Source organism: Narcine bancroftii, chromosome 1 (assembly GCF_036971445.1).
Source record: "Narcine bancroftii isolate sNarBan1 chromosome 1, sNarBan1.hap1, whole genome shotgun sequence".
Lineage (NCBI taxonomy): Eukaryota > Metazoa > Chordata > Chondrichthyes > Torpediniformes > Narcinidae > Narcine > Narcine bancroftii.
The window spans coordinates 113,336,960-113,364,140 of NC_091469.1; the positions used below are offsets into that span (position 1 = coordinate 113,336,960).

Genomic DNA, 27,181 nt, shown 5'->3' on the forward strand with positions numbered 1-27,181 from the left:
AGACACATTATATTGTTGTAACAAATTCATATTCCACCTAAACAAAAATTGATGTATTTCAAATTCAGAAATATTTGCCATCTCAATTTTAGCCCAACTAGGAGGCCGTACCAAATCCATCAATGAGCTAATAAATTTAAGTTGGGCTGCCTCATAATAATTTTGAAAATGTGGTAAACGTAATCCCCCTAACTCATTTATTTATTTCTTTTTCAATACATAATCAAAGTTTATTGCATTGGAGATTTAAAGGTGTGAAAAATTTGGGAGATTGTTTTAAAGAGGGTAAGTTATTATCTTTTAATCAGATGAGGGAAGATTTTGGTATTGATAAGAATTCTTCATTTCTTTATTATCAAATTTGATCTTTGGTAAAATGTATGTTTGGTAGAGATATGATTTTACCTAAAATGACTAAATTTGAGACTTCTCTTATGAAGGAACTAGAGAAGGGTTATATTTCATTTATATATCAAATATTACAGGATGGTATGGATAAAAAGGGTTGGGATAGATCTAAAATTAAATGGGAAGCAGATATTGGTTTTATTTTTTCTGAAGATGATTGATGCAATATCTGTTATGACAGTGTAACTAGATTGATAAATGCACATTATGCAATGATTTTTTTACATCAATTATATTTGACACCTGAAAAATTAAAAAATGGTTTTAATGAATCAGATTTATGTTTTAGATGTGGTAATACGGTTGGAATTTTTTTCATGCTGTTTGGTCAATATACAATCTTTTTGGATGAAAATTCAATCATTTTTAGAATATCAGTATAAGATTAAAATAGTCTTAGATCCAACAGTATTTTTATTGGGTAGTTTGCAACCTCTGAAAGGTTTGGGATTAGATAAATTTCAACTTGCTTTTGTATATTTAGCTTTATCCGTAGCGAAAAAATGTATTGCTAATACGTGGAAAGATACAAATATGATTGATATTAATAGATGTCATAACGAGATGAAATATTATTTAATAATGGGAAAAATTATGTATGTTTCACATGATAATTATAATTTTTTTTATTAAGTGGCTGTTATACTTGGAACATTTACATTTCAATTTGTATTGATTAGATTTTAATATGTATATTTAACTTTAAAAAAATATTCTTTTTTTTATGGCTCTCCTTAAGAGAGTTGGCTGAAGGTGGGGGGGGCTTCTTTTTTTTTAATGTAAAATGTTCATGTTTAATTGCTGTATGCATCATATATTATTGGTTTTTTGAACGAATAAATAAAGTTTAAAAAAAGGAAAGCAAAGCAGGAGTATGCACAGAGAATCCACAGATAGCAGTGTTACATCTGCAAAGTGAGGCGCTTGTGGCAGACATTCAACCCACAACTGACTATAAGTCAACCCTGCTGGTCACTAACAATGATATCTTCCTTCCTGCTCACACTAACCATCCAAGATTCTACTTTTTATTAAAAAATATTTATTTACTTTTATTTCTGTATATTTATCCTGTGTGTATATATATATATATATATATATATATATATTATATAGCTTGTCTGGTTGTGTGTTTGCATGTTTTACACTGAGGACCAGAGAACGCTAAAGCTGATTCGTTGGGTTATATTTGTGCAATTGGATGATAAATAATCTTCAAATTGACAGGTTGAATACATTCCTCACATGGTTGGATGATTAGGATCGCAAGATTAGCGTAATGGTCAGCGCAACGCCTTTACAGCACCAGCGATCCGGACCTGGGTTTGAATCCTGTGCTGTCTGGAAGGAGTTTATATGTTCTCCCCACATCTGAATGGGTTTACCCCAGCAGCTCCAGTTTTTTTCCCACCATTCAAATTGTACCAGGGTGTGGTTAATTGGATGTAAATTGGATACCACTGATTTGTGGGCTGAAATGGCCTGTTACCAAGCTGTATGTATAAATGAAAAAAAAATTAAAAACAATGCAACACCAAAGGAAGTCTCATCTCCCCCTAAAAGAAAAAAGAGGCTCCTTATATAGCCATGGCTGAAATAAGGGGGATCTTATCCAGGGTGAACACACACAAAGCAGCTGGACCAGATTATATATCTGTTCAGGTGCTGAAGGACTGCACAGCCCAGCTGATGGAGATCCTAACAGACCTCTACAACATCTCAATACACTAGATAACTGTTCCTGCAGGATTCAAGGGAGCTACCAACATCCTGGTGCCCAAGAAAGTGACAGTAACAGGATTAAATAAACTCCCCCCCCCCCCCCCCACACCCCGTGGCATAGACATCTACATTCATGGAGTGTTTTGTGCAACTGGTAATGAAATGGATCAAATCAGACCTTCCAGCAACATTGAACTTGTTCCAGTTTGCCTACTGGCCAAACTGGTCTACAGTTAATGTTACAGGCCTTGACTCTCAACTCTGACCTGATTCACCTAGAGAACGATGCTTCATACAGCAGGCTGTAATTCATTGGCTTCAACTCAGCATTCAACACAATCAGAAATCCTTGCCAGGACTCAAAACCCCTTTCTGCACCTGAATTATGAACTTTGTAACCAAAAGCCCAGTCTCTCTGGTTAGTACCAAATCCTCAAGTCCCATCGTGCTGAGCATTGGTGCACCTCAGGACTGTGTGCTCAGCCCACTACTGTTTTTCACTGCCAACTCAACTGCTCTGCCAGATTCAGTCCCCTATCATTTCTCAGCTTTACCCACCTACCTGGATCCACCTATGAGCTGTTAGCCTGTGTTCCTTCCCCTGCCCCTACCTCCCTCCTCTCTCCTCCCCCACCCTTATATTCCCCTCCCTGTTTTTATTTTGCTCATACCTTGACAAAGGGCTCAGCCACAAAACGGTTGTTATCCTTTACTTCCTCTGGATGCTGAATGGCCTGCTGAGTTTCTCCAGCATATTTGTGTATTGCAAGCAGTTTTCTATAGTTCTCCCAGTTATCTGATTTTGTACCTCGTGCACAGAATTGATAATGTACACGAGTCAGAATACAGGATGGAGATCACAAATTTGTTTGGATGGTGCGAGAACAACAATCTTGCTCACCACCAAGACCAAGGAGCTGATTATTTTAGGAAGGGCCATGGACCTGCCTCCGCTGAACAGCACTGAGAGAGGGTTAACCTACAGAAGACCTCTCCTGGAACCAGTGCATCGAGACAGCTGTGAAATAGGTACAACAATGTCTCTACTTTCAGACTGAGGAGATTTGGCATGCCATCGAATACTCGATCAAACTTCTCAAGGTGCATCATGGGAAAGCTTACTGACAGGTTGCACCATGACCTGGCTTGAGAATTCAACTGCTCAGGAATGCAGAAGGCTGCAGAGGGTAACAAGCATATCCAGGTCCATCACCTTCCATCCACCAAACACATCTATGTGAGGCGCTGCCTCAAGAAGGCAGCCAACATCACAAGTGACCCCCAACACCCTGGTCGCAACCACTTCTCACTGCTACCCTTTGGGAAGAAGGTACAGAAGCCTGAAGCCCATCACCTCCAGGTTCAAGAATGGTTTCTTTTCAACAGCTAATAGGCCTCCCCCTGTCGCACTAATCATGGACTACTCAGACATCACAAAAGACTCTGCACCATTGCTGTCACTTTTTTTGCATGTAAGTAATGATAAATATTTATGAACCTTTTGTCAGATGCATTGTGTCTTTTAATTCATCTGAATATACTATTTTTGTTGTCTTAAGTTTTTTGGTAATTTTCTTTTACAAAGTACCTGTTCAGCTGCAGCAAGAATACACAACGTACACGACAAGAAACTCATTATCATAGTCTCAGACATGGATCAATGGGTCTCTTCCTGTCATTTTCATACTTTTGGGTAGCCTCCGGTCAGACTTCCGACCAGCTCTGGGCTTAAGCTAAACACATTTCCTCTGATTAGGCCAGGCTACCTCCCTGGGTGGAACTAGTTGACTCACTGCCTTTGCATTATCCCTTTCAGTCTGTTCCAGGGCAGCAGAAGGATCTTCTCTCTGACCTCCTCCCTGTCTGGTGACTGAGCACTGGGACTAACGTTAAAATCAGCTGCCTTCTCTCCCTCCCATTAGAATATCTGTCTGAAGAAACCAGCTCTGAAATTGTGCAGTCTTGTCTCATTCTCCTGCCATAAATTAGTTTACAGACCAATGGAGACACCAGAAAACAGCTGTTTGTGTCAATTCCTTCACATTTTGAGAAACTCCTGCAGGAGTTATGGTGTGAGACTGAGTTTCAGGACATGAATCTCCTGCTCTGCTCATAACACTGGGCCTACATTGATTTAATAGGCCCAGATTGAGACAGCCGACTTTTATTAGTTCTGATATCTATGGGAGAGGAGGAGTCTCTATGATAATCAAGCAGCTGAGAAACACTGTCTGTACATTCTGCCAAATTTACCGGCAGCATCTCTGTTCATTTTACCTCAGTTTTCTGCACAGCAGCTGGGCAGTTTAAGGAAAAGGCTGGCTGCCAGATGCTCAAGGTGCTGCCGAGGTCTGGAAAGATAGGATGGAGAAAGGATTGATAACACGGGACAATAAATTCCCCCCCACCAAAAAAGGTTAGCTTCCTTACAAAAATTGAACACGATAATTTCAGATTTCACATAGGAAGTTGGAAAAACATCAACTTTTATTGAATTTAGCATGTTTAAGTTCATAATGTTGCTGACACTTTACATTAGTTCGTTTGACCTAAAAACGTTTTGCTGTGGATTTTCATTTGTCAATGTCTTAAAACAATAGTCAGCCAGCATTGATGGATTCCAGTTGCCTGATACCGCTTTTCCATTTTCGCAATATCCTGGTGAAACTTTTCACCATGTAAGATCAGCAGGGAAGAAGCCCAGGTGCTGATGCAAAAAATGAATGATCAGTGACATGCTGCATTTCATGGATTTGAAGGCTTGAAATAGCCTTAAAATATGACAGGAGATCACAAATATCAGTTATATGTAAAAATAACAATAAGTGATATGAAAATGCTAAAGTGATTTTCGTGATCAGCGGCCCAAAATACATAAAATAAATCAAAAAGTGTTCAGGAAGAAAGATCTTTGTTGTCCAGTGCAAGTGGTCAGTGGTAGCCAGAGTGCTGAAGATGATTGGGGTAGGGACGGCAGAGATGGTGGGAAGTATAAATCACGGGTGGAAGGTTGGAAATAACATGGGAATAACTGAATGTGCAGAAGTAGATGATGAATGAAGAGGCGGAAATGAGAGGAACCTGCCCCATTCCTACTGGCACACAAATGGTGGCAGAAACAGTGATCCATTGCACCCCTCTTCAACTGCCATTTATGGGTCAATAAATACTGCTGGCAGCAGAATCAAAGCATGGCTACTGATCTTCCATCCTCCTTTAGGATGGAGGATCACACATGTCTCCAACTTCTCCTCCAATCATTCTATTCTTAATGTTTTAGTGAGTCACTTCACAGGTCTCTCTCTTTCACTCACTCATTATAAGAATATGTGGTGAATAACTTTGTGCATGGATTTCTAGCAAGAGGAAGAAAGGAGGATGTTAAAAGCATGTTGATAGCCAGATGAGTAATTTTAATGAAATGGAAAGCTGAATCTTCACCCACTCGTGCCATTTTTAAGCTTGGAGAAAATTAGATACCACATTAAAGATAGAAAGTTTCAATTTGAAAGATGTGGGGGCCAGCCATAGAATACTAACATGATTGGTAGATTTAAGAAGTTTGCATGTTCCAGTGATTCTCTGTCTGGTTTGTGAATGTTGCTGTTTGATCCATATCTTTACTTTTTTAAATATACAAGTTGATTAGAGGGAGCCGGTAGATTAGTTTTAGTTTTGTTTGTTTTTATTCCTTTTTTTAAGATTAATCAGTTTATATGGGTTTAATTATGGTTGTCCTACATAATTAGACAAATAGTACTTTGTGCTATGACCAAGGTTTCCTATATTGTAACTCATTTGGTTTCTATCTAGAATTTTTTTTTAAGAAATAATGTTTGATCAACAATTATGCATGGATTTGAATTACATTTATATTAATTTGTGATGTACATGATATGACTTTTTTTTGCTACATTAGTAGACTTTGTATGTAGGATCAATATGTTCAACTCAATAAAAATATTTTAAAAATAAATGCCCAAAGAGATTTTGCCATCGTTACACACACTAAAGCACATTATTGCATGTGCTTAGGAATTTAAAAAAAGTTCTCCATTCTTATTGGCAGCAAAAAAGAGTATTTGTATTTGACATTTACACAGTTGATGTAACGGTTAGCACAATGCCTTTACAACTCCAGCGATTTGGACCGAACCTGGGTTCAAATCCTGCACCTGTAAAGAGTCTGTACGTTCTCCCCAGGTTTGCATGGGTTTTCTCCGGAGGATCCAGTTTCCTCCCAGCCTTCAAAATGTACTGGGGGTGTAGGTTAATGGGATGTAAATTTGCCAGGCATGGACTTGTGGGCTGAAATGGCCTGTAACCATGCTATATGTCTAAATTTAAAATTTGGTACATCAAACAACTCAGCTGTACACTATTCTGGCAGATTGCTCTTATTTAGTGTATCATAAATGATACTGGCTCTGCAATAACATAAATCTTTCAACTGAAACAACAGAAACTATTAAGACTAGATGAAAACATTATTTTTGTCTGTGATCAATTCAAAATGAATGAGATATATGCAATTGTAAATCTTGTCCTGCATTTCCTTTAAAATTCTCAGTCACATTGAATTTGTCTGTTCTAGTCGCTCACGTAACAGGGCTCCACTAGGTTAGGCTGCCCCCTGCTGTTCTTAACAGACATTTACACATTTTCCAACTACAGGAGTATTATCATGACAAATCTAATGAGGACCCCAAAACCCAATTCACCAAGACGATGGTTATTTAAACAAAAATAGTTTAAATTTGCTTTAAACCTAATAACAGGATCTTAAACTTATTACTATTGACTTAACCCCCTTCTAATTCTAAGCACATGTATGTAATGTGTATAAGTTCAGATAAGTTTTGTTTCACAGACCAATCATTCACTTCTCACTTCTCCAAGTTCACCAGTATCAGGCAATTCTTATACTGTGCTCACAATTTAACATTTATGATTCTTAACCAGGTTCTGTTGCTTAAAGTTAAATGGTTACCGCTCATGAAGGTTCTTGTTGGTTTCAGAGATATTTGTTGCTCATTGGACACACACAAACCAATTTCCTCCAATCAGTCACTTCAGTGTCTTGCCAAATAAACTTGCCCCATCATGGGTTTTCCAATTGATAACCTCTTCTTCCAGGTCACCACAGAGTTCCTCGTTTCCCTTATTTCAAGAGAAACACTTGAGCCAGTCATTTTCTCTTGTAAAGACTACAAGGGTTATCAACAAGCTGAACACAGAACTCACAACCTGTCTTCACAATGGGATATTTCATCAAGCCTGCCAGCTTGTCATTTTGCAGCCTCAAAAGCTACTGCAGAACTGACTTCTTTCTCCCTCTAAGAGAAATCCTGATTTTTCTTTCCTCTCTCTGGTTGTAAAAACCAATTTCTCCCAAGGCTCCAAACCCAATCCTTGAAAGATCTTATCAGTACTTTTGAGCCTGGACTTTATTGGCCATACACAACAGATCAGCAATCTTCATTGTTTATGCAAAGCCAACATCTAGCTTCAGCAAAGCTCTTGCATTTTAAATGAGATGTCTTTTGTGAAGTGTTGCTCTGTTTGTGAAATGACCTACACTAAACCCCCATAATCTCTCTCTTTTAAAGACAAATTTATCCATAACCATAATAATATAACCTGTAACACTTGCCATTGTCAACATTGTTCAGTCATAAAATTTATGGAACTAAAATCTGGGAGAGTTGCATTTAAGAAAAAAAATACATTTGCAAAGTTTTATTGGATATTCATTAACAATGAATCTTAATCTAAATGCAAAACCATTCTAACACTAACAGCATTATTGAAAAAGTTAGAAGTCTATTCACTCAAAGTCATCTGCAGTTTTATCTTATTTATCTTTCTAGAATAAGAGCTTTAATTCAAGAATATTTGAAAGCTCCTTCTCTCCAGGAGTTGAATATTTCCTGAATATTCAAATAGGCACAGTTCCAATGGTTCATTTAAATTTAGAAAAATCTCATAAAACCACACTAATGGTATCAAGAAAATTTGACACCAAAGAGAAATTTCCATCCCTTTCATTGAAATTATGACATCAGACACATCTTTTCTCCTCACCGCTTTCAGCATTCTGTTCATGACTCCCAATTCACTTTTCCATTCCCATCCAAACATTTAACACAGGGGTCCTAACATTTTTAGACCATTTTGGTGCACTGCAATTAGTGTTCACACTGTGGTCCTGTCTGGCATTGGGCTAACCAGAGGTAGTTGCAGCATCTGGATTCAATATTGAATTCTACAGTTTCAGGTAATGGTTTTTTTTTGTCGGCATCAGTGGTCTATATTGGCTCAGCTTTCTTTTTTCCCCTTTTTTTCTTTTTTATTCCCTTAAAGTGAAGTTCATGCCCAACCTGACAGCCAGGAGACTGCAAATGCTGGAATCTGAATCCAAACACTGTCTTGCTGGAGGAATCCAATAGGTTAAGTAGCATCAGTGGGAGAAAAGCTGAAACTCTAACAGGACTGAGGAAAGTGTACAGGAACAGTGCAAAGTCTCTGGGGAGGGAGGGATGAGGGAAAGGTCCCTGCTCCTGAACAGTTTCCTCAGTCCTGATGAAGAGTTTGGCTTGAAAAATCGACCACTCTCTTTCTCCCACTGATGCAACTTGACCCACTACTTGAGTTCCTCCATCAGAGTGTTTGGTGCCAGACACGACATTCTGTTCTGCATTTCACAATCTTTGTTCTTTTGTCCATGTTCTTATTCTCTAATTGTTCCCATTCATTGGCCAAATAATTATATTTATAGCTTATCCCTGGAGAGGGTGCAGAAGAGATTCACCAGGACATTGCCTAATGCAGGGAGAGGTTGGACAAACTTGGAATGTTTTCTCTGAGCATCAGAGGCTGAGGGGTAACCTCATAGAAGTATATCAAATTATGAGAGACAAAAATAAGAGATGGTCAGAGTGGTTTTCCCAGGGTGAAGATGTCAAAAACTAGAGTGCATAGGTTGAAAATGAGAGGGGGAAAGTTTGCAAGGCAAGTATTTTTAAAGCATAGAGTGATAGGAGTCCTAGAAATGTGCTACCGTGGGAGATTCTGGAATCAGATATGATAGCAGCATTTAAACAGAAATGTGACCAGGTAGGTTACAGACCAGTTTGGTTGGTATCATGATTAGTTCCATGCGGGGTGTGAAGGAGTTTCATAGACCAGGAAAACCTGCCAAAAGGGGAAAAGGAGTAAGGGGAAAAGTGGCTTCAGTAGGAAGGCCTTTCCACAGATCAATTCTCTCTCGTGTACATGAGTGATGTAAATCTTCCTTCAAGCAACACTGAACAGGACTGTGACATGTGCTGCAGGAACAACTGCACGAGTCATGTATGTGGTACTCTACCTGCTTCTCAGAGTGATGGTACTCTCCAATTCCTTTGCCTCATGGTCTTGTATAGTCCTGGGGTTTCTTCTCCTTGGGTAGAAATTAACTGCCTGATTATCACCAGAACTGTGGGCTTCCCATTGACGCAGGTGTGGGTGGCTGCATCTACCTCAACATGAAGGGTCTGCCTGTAGCCCTTTTTACACTGAAAAGCCACGTTATTGCCATATACACAGCCCATCTCTGGAAGCCGGCTTGCTTGTTCACACAGAACAAAAGGAAAGCCAGGATGGCGAGTCCTTTTACTGATTTCCTAAGCAAGAGGTGGGACATGTAGCACAGCCCCGCTTCACATCTGACACTACCTACCTTGGCAGATTAAAACTGGGTAAGTTCAGGCCCCTCAGTCTGCCTTTGATGCATTCACATAGGTAGGTGAAGCACTCGAAAGGCAAACACCAGGTTTTAATTGTCTGTGTAGAAGGGGTATATAAAGGTGAAATTATACCAATGAGTGATGGCTCTGCAGCCATACATGGATGAATGAATTCAGGCACACAGGGTGGGATCATGAAACCTTCATCTTGTGCCAGTTAATTTTGCCTTTCATCTTACAATCACCACACAATGGCTGGTTGTCAGAGACAAAGCTGTTGACCCTGCACTGGACACAAATACACATTTCTCTTATTTTTACACCAAGACACAAGAGAAACTTGTCCATGAACTACTCTTTGCAGACGATGCCGCTTTAGTTGCCCATTCAGAGCCAGCTCTTCTGCGCTTGACGTCCTGCTTTGCAGAAACTGCCAAAATGTTTGGCCTGGAAGTCAGCCTGAAGAAAACTGAGGTCCTCCATCAGCCAGCTCCCCACCATGACTACCAGCCCCCCCACATCTCCATCGGGCACACAAAACTCAAAACGGTCAACCAGTTTACCTATCTCGGCTGCACCATTTCATCAGATGCAAAGATCGACAATGAGATAGACAACAGACTCGCCAAGGCAAATAGCGCCTTTGGAGAACTACACAAAAGAGTCTGGAAAAACAACCAACTGAAAAACCTCACAAAGATAAGCGTATACAGAGCCATTGTCATACCCACACTCCTGTTCGTCTCCGAATCATGGGTCCTCTACCGGCATCACCTACGGCTCCTAGAACGCTTCCACCAGCGTTGTCCCCGCTCCATCCTCAACATCCATTGGAGCGCTTTCATCCCTAACGTCGAAGTACTCGAGATGGCAGAGGTCGACAGCATCGAGTCCACGCTGCTGAAGATCCAGCTGCGCTGGGTGGGTCACGTCTCCAGAATGGAGGACCATCGCCTTCCCAAGATAGTGTTATATGGCGAGCTCTCCACTGGCCACCGTGACAGAGGTGCACGAAAGAAAAGGTACAAGGACTGCCTAAAGAAATCTCTTGGTGCCTGCCACATTGACCACCGCCAGTGGGCTGATATCGCCTCAAACCGTGCATCTTGGCGCCTCACAGTTTGGCGGGCAGCAACCTCCTTTGAAGAAGATCGCAGAGCCCACCTCACTGACAAAAGGCAAAGGAGGAAAAACCCAACCCCAACCAACCAATTTTCCCCTGCAGCCGCTGCAACCGTGTCAGCCTGTCCCGCATCGGACTTGTCAGCCACAAATGAGCCTGCAGCTGACGTGGACTTTTACCCCCTCCATAAATCTTCGTCCGCGAAGCCAAGCCAAAGATATATATATATATAGATATAGATATAGATATATAGATATAGATATAGATATATATATAGATATATATCTATATAGATATAGATATAGATATAGATATATATCTATATAGATATAGATATATATATATAAATATATATTTATAATAATATATCTATATATTTATATAGATATATATCTATATAAATTTATATTTATTTTTATATATATAATTTATGTATATATATTTATATAAATATATCTATATATTTATATAGATATATATCTATAGATATATATCTATAGATATATATATATATATATATATGTATGTATATATATATATATATATATATTTATATATATATATTTTTATATATATATTTATATATATATATATTTATATTTATATATATTTATATTTTATATTTATATATATATATATATATATATATATATATATCTATATCTATCTATCAGACATGCCACCGCCTGCAATCATACTGAGCAGGCAACTAACTAGTGTGTTGAAGCAATAGTATTGTTGCCTGAAACATTCTGTGGACTGAGAACCTAATCTAGCCCTTGATGAACACTCAGTGCTTATCTGAATGAGTGAAGCTTTCATAACAAACAAGAAGCTCTTGCACAGTCAGGGCAATTTAGGCTATTTGACTGTGATTCCAACCACAGCTGAAATATTCTGTCCCTCCAATTTTACGGCTCCAATATATTATCAACAAGATACAACTCATGGGTTTGACTGCCCCGAAATCCTGGAGGAACTCAGCCAGTCTTGCAGCATCCATAGCAAATAAAGTTGTATTACCAATGTTGCGGGCCTGAGCCCTTCAAGGTATAAGCAAAGAACAGGAAAGCTTCAGAATAAAGACTGGAGATTGGCAGGGGGAAGAGCCCAGACCAACAAAACATTAATTGGACCTTTTCCCTGTCTCCTTACAGTTCTCACCTTTCCTCTTGGATCAAATTAACACATTTTGTTGGTGGCACAGTGGATGTAGCAATTAGAGCCACATCTTTATAGCACCAGGAATTGGGACCCGACCAGAGTTTGAGTCCCGCGCTATCTGTAAGGAGTTTGTACATTTACCCCATGTCTGTGTGGGTTTTCTCTGGGGGTGGTTCTGATCTCCTCCCACTGTTCAAAACGTACTGGGCTGGGTTAATGGGGTGGAAATTGGGTGGCATGGGTTCATGGGCTGAAATGGCCTGTTAATGTGCTGTATGCCTAAATTTTAAAAAAAATCAGGAAGCTACTGGAATCTATTATTAAATGAATGGTTAAAGGAAGAGTAATAAGATGATTGGGCAGATTCAAGAAAGATGACAAATCTGTTTGAGGTTTTTTTTTAAGGTTTGTAACTAACAGAATAGATCAGGATAAACTTGCAGATGTAGTATTTTGGACATTTACCAGGCTCACAATAGGATAGCTCCCAAGAGATCATTTAGAAAATTAGTACATGATATTGGGAACACTACTGTGTGGATTTATGAATGAAAAGTAAAGAGATTCAGAGTAAACAGATTTTGTTTGTGTTGGGAGGTTGTGACAAGTGGCTGCCCACTTGTGCTGGGCTCAAGAAACTTTGCCACTACTTTCTCAGGGGCATTTATACATTGGTGGGCTCAGATAAGCACTTTGATGGGACAACCCATAGACAAGGGATAATAGATATGCACAGCGGGGCTGCTGGTGCATGGACAGGCCAGCCTCGGAAATATCAAAGATCATAGGAGAGTCCAACAACATTTCTCACTGTTCATACTGATGGAACCAGAAGCCTATGCTTTTCAGGCTGGAAGTGGCGACCAATTTGCAGACCAGTTCATCATAAAGCATCCGGCAGTCCAGATTTCATCTTCCATTGCAGCAGAATCAGAAACTTAGTATTGCATTGAGATCGGAGACTTTGGTTGTGACAGCTCAGAATCCCACTTTCAAAATTTGAGAATCATACAGCATGGAAACAGACTATTTTGTCCATCTTGTCCTCGCCAACTAATAAGCACCTTTTAGTATTTACCTTACTACCCAGCAATTGGCCCTTATCACTATACCCACTATTAAACTTCTAGACATTACTTAGCAATGCAACTTTAACTACTCTCACCAACAGTGCATCTCATGTATTCAGCATGCTCTGGTTGAAGGTCCTCCTCGGAATCAATTCACTTTTCTCTCAATTGATGTCCTCCACCTATCTCAAGTTCATTATTAACTGATTGTACAAGTACAACTTGACAAACAGCACCTCTCCAGATCATGGTGCACCCACAAAAATTGCAATACCCAATGCATTACCATCATTTCTAAATGAACATATTGCTAGTTGGATGGCTGAACCCTGAATGGAGTCCTAGAGCCAAGTTTCCAATAATTACCAGTTATTACCAGAGTGCAGCAGCCCTTCATTCCCCTTCTGGATCAGATACAGCTACAGCTAATCCAGTTTATTTTCCAGAAATTGTACATTTGCAAGTAAAGATCATTGGGAGCACAGGTCTGGAGGGATTGACTTTGAGTCTTTCGTGAATTCCGAAACACTTCGTGCACTTCTGCTTCCTTGCCCACCATTTCCATCAACCTCTTCCTCAAGTTGCACATCATTTCTGACCACCTCTTCCCCAAGTTTCAACGGCAGACTCCAGCTTGGTGTTAGGGCTCATTGCCTTCATTGTTATATTCGCACAGCACATTTGTACATTTTAAATGTGACTATGTCAGGTGTGAATTGGGACACATTTCTTAAGTTGGTTAATAGCTCTTCGTTATGTGGTCAACATTGTCTATTACAATTCAAAGTGCTACATAGAACACATTTGTCTAAGGCTAAATTGTCTTTCTTTTATTCCGATTTGACTCCCTGGTGTGATAGGTGTAAGAGCAGAGAAGCATCATTAATTCATATGTTCTGGACTTATCCTAGTCTAGAAAAATACTGAAGAGAGGTTTTCCGTAAAATTTCTATATAGATGAACACTGAATTCTTTGGTGGCCCTCCGGTACAATGGGAGGGAATTATTCTTCTTCATCTCTGGTTCAGAGAAGTGCTTTCTTTTGGTGAGGCGTGTGATTTTACTTAAATGAAAGAATGCTGCCCCACCTACTTGAGATCAGTGGTTGTGTGACATCATGTCCTGTTCAATATGGAAAAGATTCATTATTCAATTCATAATTCAAGATACTAGATTCCAGAAGTTATGGAGGTCATTTATGACTCACTATCTTACTTTATAATTTTACTCAAACATAAATAAATTGGTCTAATTTTTATCTTTTCCATGTTCTTTGTATAATAATTATTTTTTTAACCTTCATTTTTCTTTTAATGCCAATCAGATAACATATGGCAGTTAGGTAAGGGGTATGAGTTTTTCTCCTTTACTATTTTCTTCTTTTGTATTATTAGAGTTCTTTTCTTAAAAAGGTATATACTATTTAGAATATGAATTATGGATATAATTTACAAATTATGATGGTGTTATACAGAATGTCTTAGTTTATGTAACAATCCATATGACCTTATTGAATTGCATTAAAATCAATAAACATTTTTAAAAAGAAAGCACATTCATGATCTGGTCCTCTAGCTTGGTAGACCTACAGCTTTTAGTGTTCATTACATTTAGTGGTGTGAGTGATTGCACCTTTGTTTGGAGCCAGAGTGGCCACTGCAACCATATACGATGTCATCCTCTTCTGATATGGAGAAAGATTTGCTGCAGTCTACTCCATCTATACCCTTTGTCAGAAATAAAACTTCTCACACATGAGTCTCTTTAAAACTGATGACACGACAAGCTTTATTTACAAGTCTGCAGAGTTGGACTCAACTGGCTTCTTACCAGTTAAGCCCCGATACATACAGTGCATTGATTTTTATACCCTTGTTGTTTGCCCTTCCCCTACTTATTAATACTGTTTTAATTGGTTAGTATTGCAAAAGCATTCTAAGTACAACTGCATTTTTAATTATCACGTTCGTTACGTACGCTGCGAACTCTACATACACTAAATTCTGTTTCTCACCCTTCTTATCAATCTTTTGTCTCCTGCATGTCTCTCACTATGACCATGGAAAGATATGTTTAAAAAAACATATCCAGCTGAACCTTTTGTCCTTGGCTGCTAGTAAGCTCCCTGTCCGTTCTGGCTTCCCTTTTTATGATTAATCATCACATTTTAACTTAAGCCATTTTAACCTAAATTCTCTATATATAACAATCCACCCCTTTCTCTCTTTAAAATGTGTGTATGCAAAACCAGAGTCCATCAGGGCATGGTGGGCCTGAGTCACCCTTCCAACCGTTAAGAGGGAAAGGAGTGGTATTAGGAATCTGTATATAATGACCCATATTATTTCCTTCTTTTTCCACACAAGGGGTATATGGATGTTGAGTGGTATTTTCTGCCCAGCATTTCTCAGGAACTGAGGTATGGGAAATAAAATTACCCTCCTTTCTTCCCCAAATGTGGTCCTGAAACAGGACCACTGTGTCTCTGCATTTCTTACATTTCACACCTGATAAAGACATAGGCAAACTAAGAAAAATCAAAGAACATAACAATAACATTGTGAATCAAGTCTTTCTGCGAAATCGCAAGGTAAGAGGTTTTTCTCCAGGAATACAAGTCCAATCTGAGTTCGTATCAGGGTCCTGAGGCGCCTCTACAGGTCCCTTAAATCTGGATGCGTGCGTCCACCCCTTCTCTCTTGTTCGTGCTGCAGCCTCTGTAGTTAAGAGAACTTGGTATGGACCTTCCCACTGAGGCTGGAGTTTTTCAGTTTTCCAGGTCTTGATGAGAATCCAGTCTCGTGGTTCCACTTTGTGTAAAGAAAAGTCTAGAGGCGGTGTTTGTGCCAATAGTCCTCTCTTTCGTAAATTTGTAAGAGAGCGTGACAGTGCCTGTAAATAGTTCCTAACAAATATATCCCCTTCCCCTAAGGTGGGACACCCCTCAACTGTACTCCAGAAGGGAAGCCCAAACATCATTTCATAAGGGGACAACCCTACATCTTTTCGTGGGGCAGTACGAATTCTTAATAAAGCCAGGGGCAGACACTTTATCCAAGGCATTTTAGTTTCCACCATTAATTTTGTCAATTGCATTTTTAGGGTTCCATTCATACGTTCAACCCTCCCTGAGCTTTGTGGATGCCAAGGGGTATGCAATTTCCAAGAGAACTGTAATGCATTACAAATCAATTGCTGGATTTTTGAACAAAAATGTGGACCCCTGTCTGAGTCTATAGAATCCATTATATCATATCTGGGGATTATCTGCTCTAGGAGGAGGCGAGCTACTGTAGAGGCTGTAGCATTTACTGTTGGGAAGGCTTCCACCCATCGGGTAAAGTGATCTATTACCACCAACAGATACTTCCATCTTTGGACTTGAGGTAACTCTGTGAAGTCGATCTGGATACTTTGAAAAGGGCGTATGGCTAATGGTTGACCTCCCATGGTCCCTGTCCTCATCACCTTTTTATTAATTTTTGTGCATAGGTGACAGTTCTGCACCTCCTGTTGGGCCAAGGTGTAGATTCCCTTACACACATATTCTCGAAGCACTGTGTCACATAAGGCTTGGGTGCCCCAGTGGCTCTGATGATGCAGGTGTTTTAAAATATTGCGAGTTATTTCTTTATTTAGAACCATTCTTCCATCTGGTGTCTTCCATGTTCCATCAGGCAGCTGGCTTGCGCCCAGCTGAGCCATGTCCTTTTCTTCCTTAGCAGTGAAAATGGGAGCCTTCTTTATGCCTTGTCTTATTGGGATTAAGGTCAGCAAACGGACTTCTTGTTGCATGGTTGCCCTTTTGGCTTCTTCATCAGCCAGTCTGTTTCCAATTGCTGTCGGGGTATCTCCCCTCTGATGGCCTGGTATGTAGACCACTGCTATTTCCTGGGGTAATGTCAAGGCTTCTAAAGTCAGAGTAATCATCTGTTCGTGTGCCAATTCCTTTCCTCTTGATGTAATTAGACCACGCTCCTTCCAGATCTTACCAAAGGTATGCACTACCCCTTATGCGTATTTGGAATCAGTGTAAATCGTTCCAATTTTCTTTGCCAGTATTCTGAGGGCTCTCTGCAAGGCATATAGTTCACAGGACTGTGCTGACCAGCTTCCGGGTAGTCTCGTGGATTCTACTACTTTCCAAGTATTTCCTTCTATTATAGCATACCCACTTCTTCTCATTCCGTCAACACATCTGGCGGAGCCGTCAATGTAGAATTCATATCCTTCTCCCAGCGGAGTATCACAAAGGTCTTCTCGGGTCTTGGTCTGAAGATCCGTCAACTCGACACAGTCGTGCTCCACCTCTCTCTCTGTTTCACTGCCGTATAAAAACTGAGCTGGGTTGCAGCTATTAATCTTTGCAAACTGTAGATCTTCTCCAACCATTAAAATGGTTTCATACTTTAATATGCGAGAATCAGTCAGCCATCGATGGGCAGTTTGTGTTAATAAAACACTCACAGAATGGGAGGTGTACACAGTCATCTTTCCTCCAAAAGTAAGTTTACGTGCTTCCTCTACCAACAGAGCAGCAGCCGCTACTCCCTGGATACACGTCGGCCATCCGCGAGACACTGGGTCCATCATTTTGGAAAGGAAAGCCACTGGGTGTCGCTGACCGCCTTTTTCCTGTGTTAAAACCCCCACTGCTGTTCCTTGGTTATGAGTGACAAATAGCTGGAAGGGCTGTTTTAAAGAGGGCAGAGTGAGTACCGGGGCTCGTGTCAGGCGATGCTTCAAGTCCTCAAACCATCCCTCCTCCTCCTGGGTCCATTTCAATGGATATTCATTTTCATTTGTCAGCTTTTCATACATAAACTTCACCAACGCTGAGTAGTCCTCTATCCATAACCTACAGTAACCTAAGAGTCCCAGGAATTGTCTTATTTCCTTCTTATTACGGGGTAACGGCATTCTAGTGATTCCCGCAATCCGTTCAGGGGTAATCCGTTTCTGTCCTTTACTTATCTGGTGTCCCAGATATACCACAGTTCTCTCAACGAACTGTAACTTGTTCCTGGACACCCGTAGACCCTTTTTCCCCAGATAATTCAAGAGTCTAATTGTATCTCCCCTCATTTCTTGTTCCTTGGGTCCTGATAATAGTAAATCGTCCACATACTGCATTAGTTGGGAATCATCAGATTGTGGATAGTCCGCCAGGATTTGTTCTAGCATTTGTCCAAACAGGTTCGGAGATTCAGTGAACCCTTGGGGCAATACAGTCCACCAAAGCTGTCTCCGTCTACCTGTCCATGGATTTTCCCATTCAAACGCGAACATATCTCTACTTTCCTCTTCTAATGGACACGTCCAGAAGGCATCCTTCAAGTCGATAACACTAAACCACTCATGGTCTGGGGGAATCCGACTCATAATAGTATAGGGATTAGGCACCACTGGGTGGCGGGTCTGAACAATAGCATTCAAACTTCTTAGATCCTGAACTAGGCGATAGGATCCATCTGACTTTTTCACTGGGAGTATAGGGGTGTTATAAGGTGACATGCATTCTTCTAATAGTCCGTCTCATATTAGAGTCTCAATTACCGGCTGTAGCCCTTTTCTCCCTTCCAAAGAAATAGGATACTGACGTTTCCTTACCGGCTGATGACCTGGTATTAATGTGGCATGTAAAGGTGGGATGTCCAGACCTCCTCGATTTCCCTCCTTATACCAGACTCTCTCGTCAATCTGCCGTTTATCCTCTTCCTTTAGAGCACAGAGGTGGACTCGCACTTCTCCGTCCACAGGGAGAGCACCCAAACATAGGAGAGCCTGTAAGTCCCTTCCTAGGAGGTTAAATCCAGCCGACGGTAACAACAAGAGGTCTTGTACCCCTTCTCTTTCTTCCAGTTTCACTGTTACTTGGGGAATTATTGATACCATTCTGGGAGCCCCTTCTATCCCAGAAATTTTCAAATTACTTTTTACAGGTTCAGTCCCGATTGGCACAGTTATTACACTACTTCGTTCCGCTCCTGTGTCCACCATAAACACCACCTCTTCTCCCTTGGGACCAATTTTTAGTTTTACCAGGGGTTCCCTCTTATACTTGGTCCCTAACATTTGGAACCCCTGACCCCCCTAATCTTCTTCCATAAGTTCGAGGGCACGCAATTCCCTCTTGTATCGGGGGCATTCCCTCTTAAAGTGTCCTTCCTCATTGCAGTAATAGCACTTAACGAACCTCCGGGGTCTTCCCTCTCTTGGATATCTTGGATTGTTTAGAGGAAGGTTTTGTTTTCTTTCCCCTCTGGATTCGGCATTCATCTGTCGGATAGTCTGTACCATAACCTTTGTCGCCCTCTTTTGATCTTCTTCTTCTCTCTGCACATATACTTTTTGCGCCTTTTTTAACAGGTCGCTTAGGGGTTTTTCGCTCCAGTCCTCCTCCTTTTCTAGTTTCTTTCTAATGTCCTGCCATGATTTGGAAACAAATTCAATTCGAATAAGCTGTTCACCCATTGGTGTACTAGGGTCCACGCCCGCATACTGTTGGACATTCTTTCTCACCCTCTCCAAAAAATCAGTAGGGGACTCGTCTTTCCCCTGGTGGTTCCCAAATGCCTTGGTGAAATTGTGACCCTTTGGCACAGCCTCCCGTATCCCTTTAATTGTCCACTCTCTATATTGTCTCATACTTGCCAATCCCTCGGGTGTTCGTTTGTCCCACCTGGGTTCATTTAAGGGATATTTTTGTTCATGGGGTCTGGGGTCCCCAGGTTGTTCATATTCCCACATGAGGAGGGCAGCCCGTCGAATCATCTGCCTCTCCTGGGGTGAGAATAATGTTCCCATTATTGCCTGCATCTCTTCCCACGTATATGTGTTTGGTCCCAGGAATTGGTCGAGCTGTTCGGCCAGTCCTATAGGATCTTCCAATAACTTTTTCATTTCTTTCTTAAATCCCCGCACCTCTGTACTAGTTAGGGGAACATTCAAATATCCCGTTCCCCCTCCCGGTCCTCCCATAGGAACTTCCCTCAGGGGATTTAGGCTTATTGAAAACTTTGATGGTCCTGGACCAGTCTGGGATCTTGTCCAGGGTCGGTTTACCGGTGGAAGTTTAGGGTCCGACTCCCTTAATTCATTCTTTTTTTCCCGGCCCCTTTCGGGGCAATCAGATTCATCACCTTTCCCCTCCGGTAATGAGCTTTCCTCGGGCGCAGTAGGCACCGGGGGAATATAAGGAGGGGGAAGGTTGTCCAGAGGTTCCCACTTCTTTTCTCCCGCTACCCTCAATTTAAAACATTTTGTTAAGGATCCTGGCCAGGGAACCCAACAAAATGCATACGCTGACTCTTCTTGATTCACCTTTGGTCTCGAATTTACATATATGTTTAATGCTTGTCTAACCCAATCCTCATCAGATCCAAATTTCGGCCACCAGACCGAGGAACCTTTAATAGGTTGTTTCGACCAAAGGAGACAATATTGAACCATCTTTTTCTTGTTTTTGTCTCGATATCTTTTACTATCCCAATTTTCAAACATTCTCCCCAAAGGGCTGTCAAGGGGAACTCCCAGGAATTGTCCTGAATTTTCAGACGAGCCCTTAGATTTTGATCCTCCCATTTTCCCACCTAGATCCGTTTATCGTTGCTGAGGACCCTCTCATTCTGGACCCTACTCCCTTCTTCTCAGACGCCTCGTCGGAGGTACTGTCCCTCCTTCGGTTACCGCTGAGGTTTCCCTGGGGTCGACCCCTCTCTTCTCGGCACTTCGTCGGAGGTGCTGTCCCTTCTTCGGTTACCGCCGAGGTTTCCCTGGGGTCTATCCTAGAGTCCCACGACAGGGTCCTCACGCCACGACAAAAGCTCTATACCTGATCTATTACGTTAGGTTTTTTTATCCTAACAGGTGTATCCCGTTACACCTGTTACCCAATCCCCACACCACAATCGTAAGTCGTCACTTACCGGTGTCTTCTCGGAGATTGAACCGTCACATTTCTCCTCTCCGTCTTGTCGTGTCACCTTGTCCGGATACCACTCGCTCAAGCCGCCCGAAGCGACGAGCAAGGGACTAGGAGCCGCTGAACTCAGCGGGGTGCACCACCTCCGATGTCCCTCTTCTCGCCTCCCCTCACGGCCGGAGTGTAGATCCCGGACGAGCCCCCATTTGTCAGAAATAAAACTTCTCACACATGAGTCTCTTTAAAACTGATGACACGACAAGCTTTATTTACAAGTCTGCAGAGTTGGACTCAACTGGCTTCTCACCAGTTAAGCCCCGATACATACAGTGCATTGATTTTTATACCCTTGTTGTTTGCCCTTCCCCTACTTATTAATACTGTTTTAATTGGTTAGTATTGCAAAAGCATTCTAATTACAACTGCATTTTTAATTATCACGTTCGTTACGTACGCTGCGACCTCTACATACACTAAATTCTGTTTCTCACCCTTCTTATCAATCTTTTGTCTCCTGCATGTCTCTCACTATGACCATGGAAAGATATGTTTAAAAAAACATATCCAGCTGAACCTTTTGTCCTTGGCTGCTAGTAAGCTCCCTGTCCGTTCTGGCTTCCCTTTTTATGATTAATCATCACATTTTAACTTAAGCCATTTTAACCTAAATTCTCTATATATAACACCCTTTATAATTTTATATACATCAACAATATCCCCTCAACCTCCTAAAGGCAGCATTCAAATGTGATTTTGAAATCACCAGCATGCCATAGATTTCAGAGTTCGACTGCATGGAATTGAGCCCTTCAGCTTGCCCATAGAAGGCAGAGGATCTTTTCTGGGACCCCTCCTCATTGTGATTTTTAGAAATGACCTGGATGAGGAAGTGGATGGTGGGTTAGTAACTTTGAAAATGACACTAAGGTGGGTGGTGTTGTACATAGTCTGGAGGAGACATTGATGGGATTCAAAGCTGAGCTGAGATGTGGTACATTGTTCTTTTTGGAAGGTCTAGTCTGAAGGCAGAATATAGTTAATGGGAGGTTTCTGACCACTGTGGACCAACTAAGAGATCTTGGGGTCCGTGTCCACAGGACACTTAAAAAACTACACAGGTTAATAGTGTTGTTAAGAAGGCATTTTGTGTGCTGGCTTTCATTAGCCATGGGATCGGGTTCAAGATCCATGAGGTAATGCTACAGCTACACAAGACCTTGGTTAGACTTAGCCAAATTACCCCAAATAACAATGAATAGCTTTCACCAGCCACATTAAAGCCATAGGCAGATAAAGACATACAGAAGACAGGAACAAAGAATAAAAGCTAATAATTTGGTTTGATATAAATTTTCTTTAAGTATGGTTCATAAAACAAATGTGCAGCCATTCTGCCATTTCAGATCAAAGCTAGCTTCATACCCCAGTTCCCTTTCTTGCACTAACCGTATAATCCCTCAATTCCATTAATATTTTAAAAATATCAGTCTGTTTTGAATATAATCAGTGATTGAGTGTCTGTAGCACACCTGGATAAACAATTACAAAGATTCACTTCCTTTTTGAATCCCTGCCCTCTACAGTGCACAAAATGTTGAACTGGCGACTCAGAGCTTCTGAAGGCACAATGGGGTCCTTTTTCTGCTTTCATCATCTTGATGGCTGGGAATTTTTGTCCATGTGCCACCCAAAAGGAATTTGGGTACAAAGAAATAAGAGGTGCATAGTAAACTACTCGTGGCTTTTAAAAAGGTTTGTGGGATACTGACAATGTGAGAAGAAACTGAGAAGATGAGAGGCTTATAAGCATTAACACAATGATCTCAGCTGAGGGGCTATTCATAGAACATTGAACATTACAGTACAGGCCCTTGGCCCACAATGTTGTGCTGACCTATATATGTCTACCCAAAATAAACCATCATAAACTCTGTAGCATCCACAACACTCTCTGCAGTGGTAGAAGGTTGTGATATTTGGAGTATTCAATGCTGGGGCTCGTCATTTATCAAAATAGCCTCAGGCACCAAATCATACAGATAATGTTCATGATAATGAAATAATATGAAATTTCTGTGACTTCTGTACAGATTCAGAGGTGCAGATTGATTGCATGATCCAAGCACCAAATTTCCAGAACTATTCAATGTCAATTCTTGAATGTTTACTGGGAGGGCTGTCATTTATGTTAATGCAATGCTGAGATTTAAATGAATAAGAGCACGTGTAACTTTGATGTAAATAAATGATAACAATATCCAATTTGTAAGAGCACAACGTGTACTTTGTATCTTTATAGATTGTAACCATCACCATCTGTTGGAAACCACAGAAGAAATCATAATTGGGTTGCAGACAATGGAGTGGGATTACGGCATTTAAAAACCATAAAATCTAGGGTAGTAACTCTCAAAGTACCGACATGAGTGACTGCTTGAAGATCTGGTCAAATCATTGCATTTCTCAAGATCTGAGAGTGCAGGACATGCCGGCTCACGATAGAGAAGATAGGTTTGGGTTAATAGCATCAAACCAAATATTCACAAATGGACAGAAGCCAAATTACTGTTGGTGGAGTTAAAGCCTGACACTTCACCCATTTGTGCCAAATGAGAACCTTTTCTGCCAGAGTCGGCCACATTTCAAAACATGTTCCTCCCGTCTCTTTGAGGTAGCTGCAATGAATTAAATGCAATAAAGTCTCAATAATGCAATGTCTTTCTTATGCAGAACCTGATATTCTCAAGTTATTTCTGTGACATTCCACCATTAATCAGGTTCAAGGAGAATTTCTTTCCCGCTGTTATCAGACTCCTGAATAAATCTCACTCTTGTAAAATAACATTCTATTTCTGTAATTCTATACTTTTTAAAATTGATATACACTATACAGTTGACTCACCTAATTCAGAATGAATCTTCTCAGTGCACTGGGCAGCACGATTGGCGTAGCAATTACCACAAAGCCTTTACAGCTCCAGTGATCGGGACCGGACTGGGGTTCGAGTCCTGCGCCGAGTTTGTATGTTCTCTCCGTGTTTGCGTGGGTTTTCTCCCTCCTTTCAAAAATTGTACTGAGGGTGTAGATGAATAAGGTGCAAGTTGGGCGGCATGGACTTGTGGGCTGAAATGGACTGCATGTCTAAATTTAAAAATTTATGACAATAAACATGAATATTACTTAGTCTGTTCATCTCTTGTATGCACAAAATATATTGGAGTTTCTTCTCTTGTATTCAATTGTTTCTATCTCTTTCCCATGGTGTACATTGTAAAATATTTTTTAATTTTTTAATTAACAGAGTTGCACTTGAAATCAGCAGGTAAATTAAAACTGCTGAAAGTTCCATGATTGGTTTCTCTGATAATTGGCAATTATCAAATCAACAATCTTCCATTACAAACATGAGCTGAAAACTAAAACTAGTAGCAAGGGAGAAATGCCCTCTGATGGGCACGTTGTTTCCTAATTCTTCAAGTTAATACATTAATCATTTAGAACTGTTAAAAGATAAACTATTTTCAGAAAGATCGAGACTGAAATATTTTGCACATTCTGGTCAAGCACATTCATACATTCCAATTTTGTTTTTCACATCAAAACATTCATTCAGGGACACAAGTGGTCTATCTTCCTGTGTTACTCCTAGAACTGAAACTGATCTGTGCAACAAAAACATTCTCAAACTGTATTTGGGAAACAGTTGGTTTTGCTGAGGGACAGTGGAAACACGTGCACCAAATTTCAAACCATGAATATTTCAAAACTCCAGAGATGGACAAGGATCTGGATTAATTGTTTTTCAAATTTAAGGGACGAATTTAGATCCCGAGGATCAGAATATCCACTGAAGGATCAATGAGAATATGATCCAATGCAGATAACATAAATCTCGTGGATAATCAGGAGAGGGATTTTAGATCATGTTTAATTTTCCATTCCATTGCCACTTCCAGTTGATAGTGAAGTATGATCACGTCTGCTTCAAGAACATCTGCAATCAAATCACCCAGCAGCAGGGCAATTGACAAAGCAACCAAGTCCTGAAATTGAAATTCTAAATGAGTAGGCAGAGGGATAAATATAGGACAGCAGTAGTGATATAAACAGGCTCATTTGCAGCACTCAGATCCAGACGATCATATAACAGCAATGTTTATATCATTTTATGAATGGAGGAAAAATGCTTCATAGAACTCCAGGAAAGCAAGATTCAGAGCTCATGGGAAATTTGCATGAAAGGAACAACAGATCTACAAAGAAGTTCAAACGGTTAGGCCCAACCCACAGTGTAACGAGCGAGTATAACCTTTGAAGTTAAAGCTCCTAATTTGTGCTCTGATTTCTTGATAGATTATCGTCCACGAAACAACTGGGTGCAGCGTACAGTGATAAGGGAGACAACATAGAGCAGGCACATTGTCTTGTTTGGACCGAGATGGTTATGATGCATTCTAATAACTCTTTCAGCAAGACCTTGAATGTGGGGGCCAAGGGGACAGTCAGTCCACTGTGCCTGAGCCCTTTCTTGATATTTTGCTAACTTGTAAGGATGACAAGGGTTATCAACAAGCTGAACATAGAGCTCACAACCTGTCTTCACAATGGGATTTTTCATCAAGCCTGCCAGCTTGTCATTTTGCAGCCTCAAACTGACTTCTTTCTCCCTCCAAGAGAAAATCCTGCTTTTTCTTTCCTCTCTCCGCTTGGAAAAACCAATTTCTCCCAAGGCTCTAAAGTAGAGCAATCTACTTTCTTGATACCCTCATCTTGTCCTCCTTCCACATTGGTACACTAGATTGCTCAGTACCAAGCACTAGTAATGCCCAGTGGCTTGTGAATAACTTTTTGTTGGATTTTTCAAGAATACAAGGGAATGAAGGGATGTGGAAATCAGGTGTAAATGTAATAAAGTTAAAAAAAAAACAGCCAATGCCGGAGTGAACAACATTAGGCCTACTCCTCCTTACAGTTGATTTCCTTTGCACAATCCATCATTCGAAAACAAATTTGTGCAAGCTACAGTGAAACCCCTGGTACCTGGCACCTATGGGGACTGATAAGTGAATTTTCCGGTTGCTTGAGAGTGGATGTTGTGAATTTACAGTACACCAATTTTAAACTTCTGTATTATTTAACCTATTTATTTTGGCCAGTTGTTTGAATTCTGGATAACAGGGTTTTGACTGTATTTGCACAATTCTTTAGCAACCACACCCACTTATAGTCCTCAATTTACAATAGTAAAAAGTGAAAACAAATACACAGGCAATTGTTGAAGGAAAACAGTATCAAGGAAATTGATAGAACTGTACATTAAATGGAATTGGATAAATACTTCAGAATTCCTCATTTAAATTGCAATGAACATGATATTGAATCATTTAATATTTTTTCACTGTTGACTTTTATCTACATCCAAAATTTCAGTTATGACTTCGTCTAATAGCTACACTTCTACCTTCCAGTATTTAAGATTTTTCTCAATATATCGCAGTCAATTTGCAGAATAAATATGGCTAGTTTGTTGGTGAAGACTTGGTAACATGTTCCAGAAAAATCCTTGTGTTTCAAAGGAATTTCTCACAGCTGCAGCAGTAAGTGAACTTAAAATGTCACAATTTCTTTAAATAGCACTTAAAATGCTCAAGAATGCTTTATTTAATCTCAATAATTAGTCAGTGGAGGATGCTAAAAAGCAGCATTGGCCACCATAATTGTATGCAGGTGTTTTAATAGTAATCAGTTAATTAATAAACCTGCAAGTTATTACTCCTGTTGCTAGTTTTATTACCTTCACCACCAAGGCATTTGGTGCTAAATCAGCACAAGGGTCTATCTTGGCCACCTCAGAGAAGCTTAGACACTTGAACACACCTGCTGAAATCACCCGACTAACCTTATTACAAAAACATGGGCCTGGTTGTTGATTAGTTTTACATATGTCCAGCATTATTGAGCAATTCTGTTCCGGAACTATTGGAACCTGTGGCTTGCAACACTCCAGGGTGCCTGGCTATTCTGAGAGTTCTAGCAGACAGG

General features: G+C 40.4%; 1 long non-coding RNA gene across 2 annotated transcripts in view; it reads right to left on the reverse strand.

Moving 5' to 3' along the window:
• Nucleotides 1-21,816, reverse strand: part of LOC138762804 (uncharacterized) — a 311,006-nt gene extending 289,190 nt beyond the window's left edge. The window contains exon 1 of one of the 2 annotated variants that reach the window (XR_011357162.1): nucleotides 21,143-21,816. This is a non-coding gene — a long non-coding RNA (uncharacterized lncRNA). Of the gene's footprint in view, nucleotides 1-4,407; nucleotides 4,485-21,142 lie in introns of those variants that run through there. The other variant, XR_011357171.1, reaches the window with a different exon arrangement.
• Nucleotides 21,817-27,181: the final 5,365 nt, after the last annotated feature.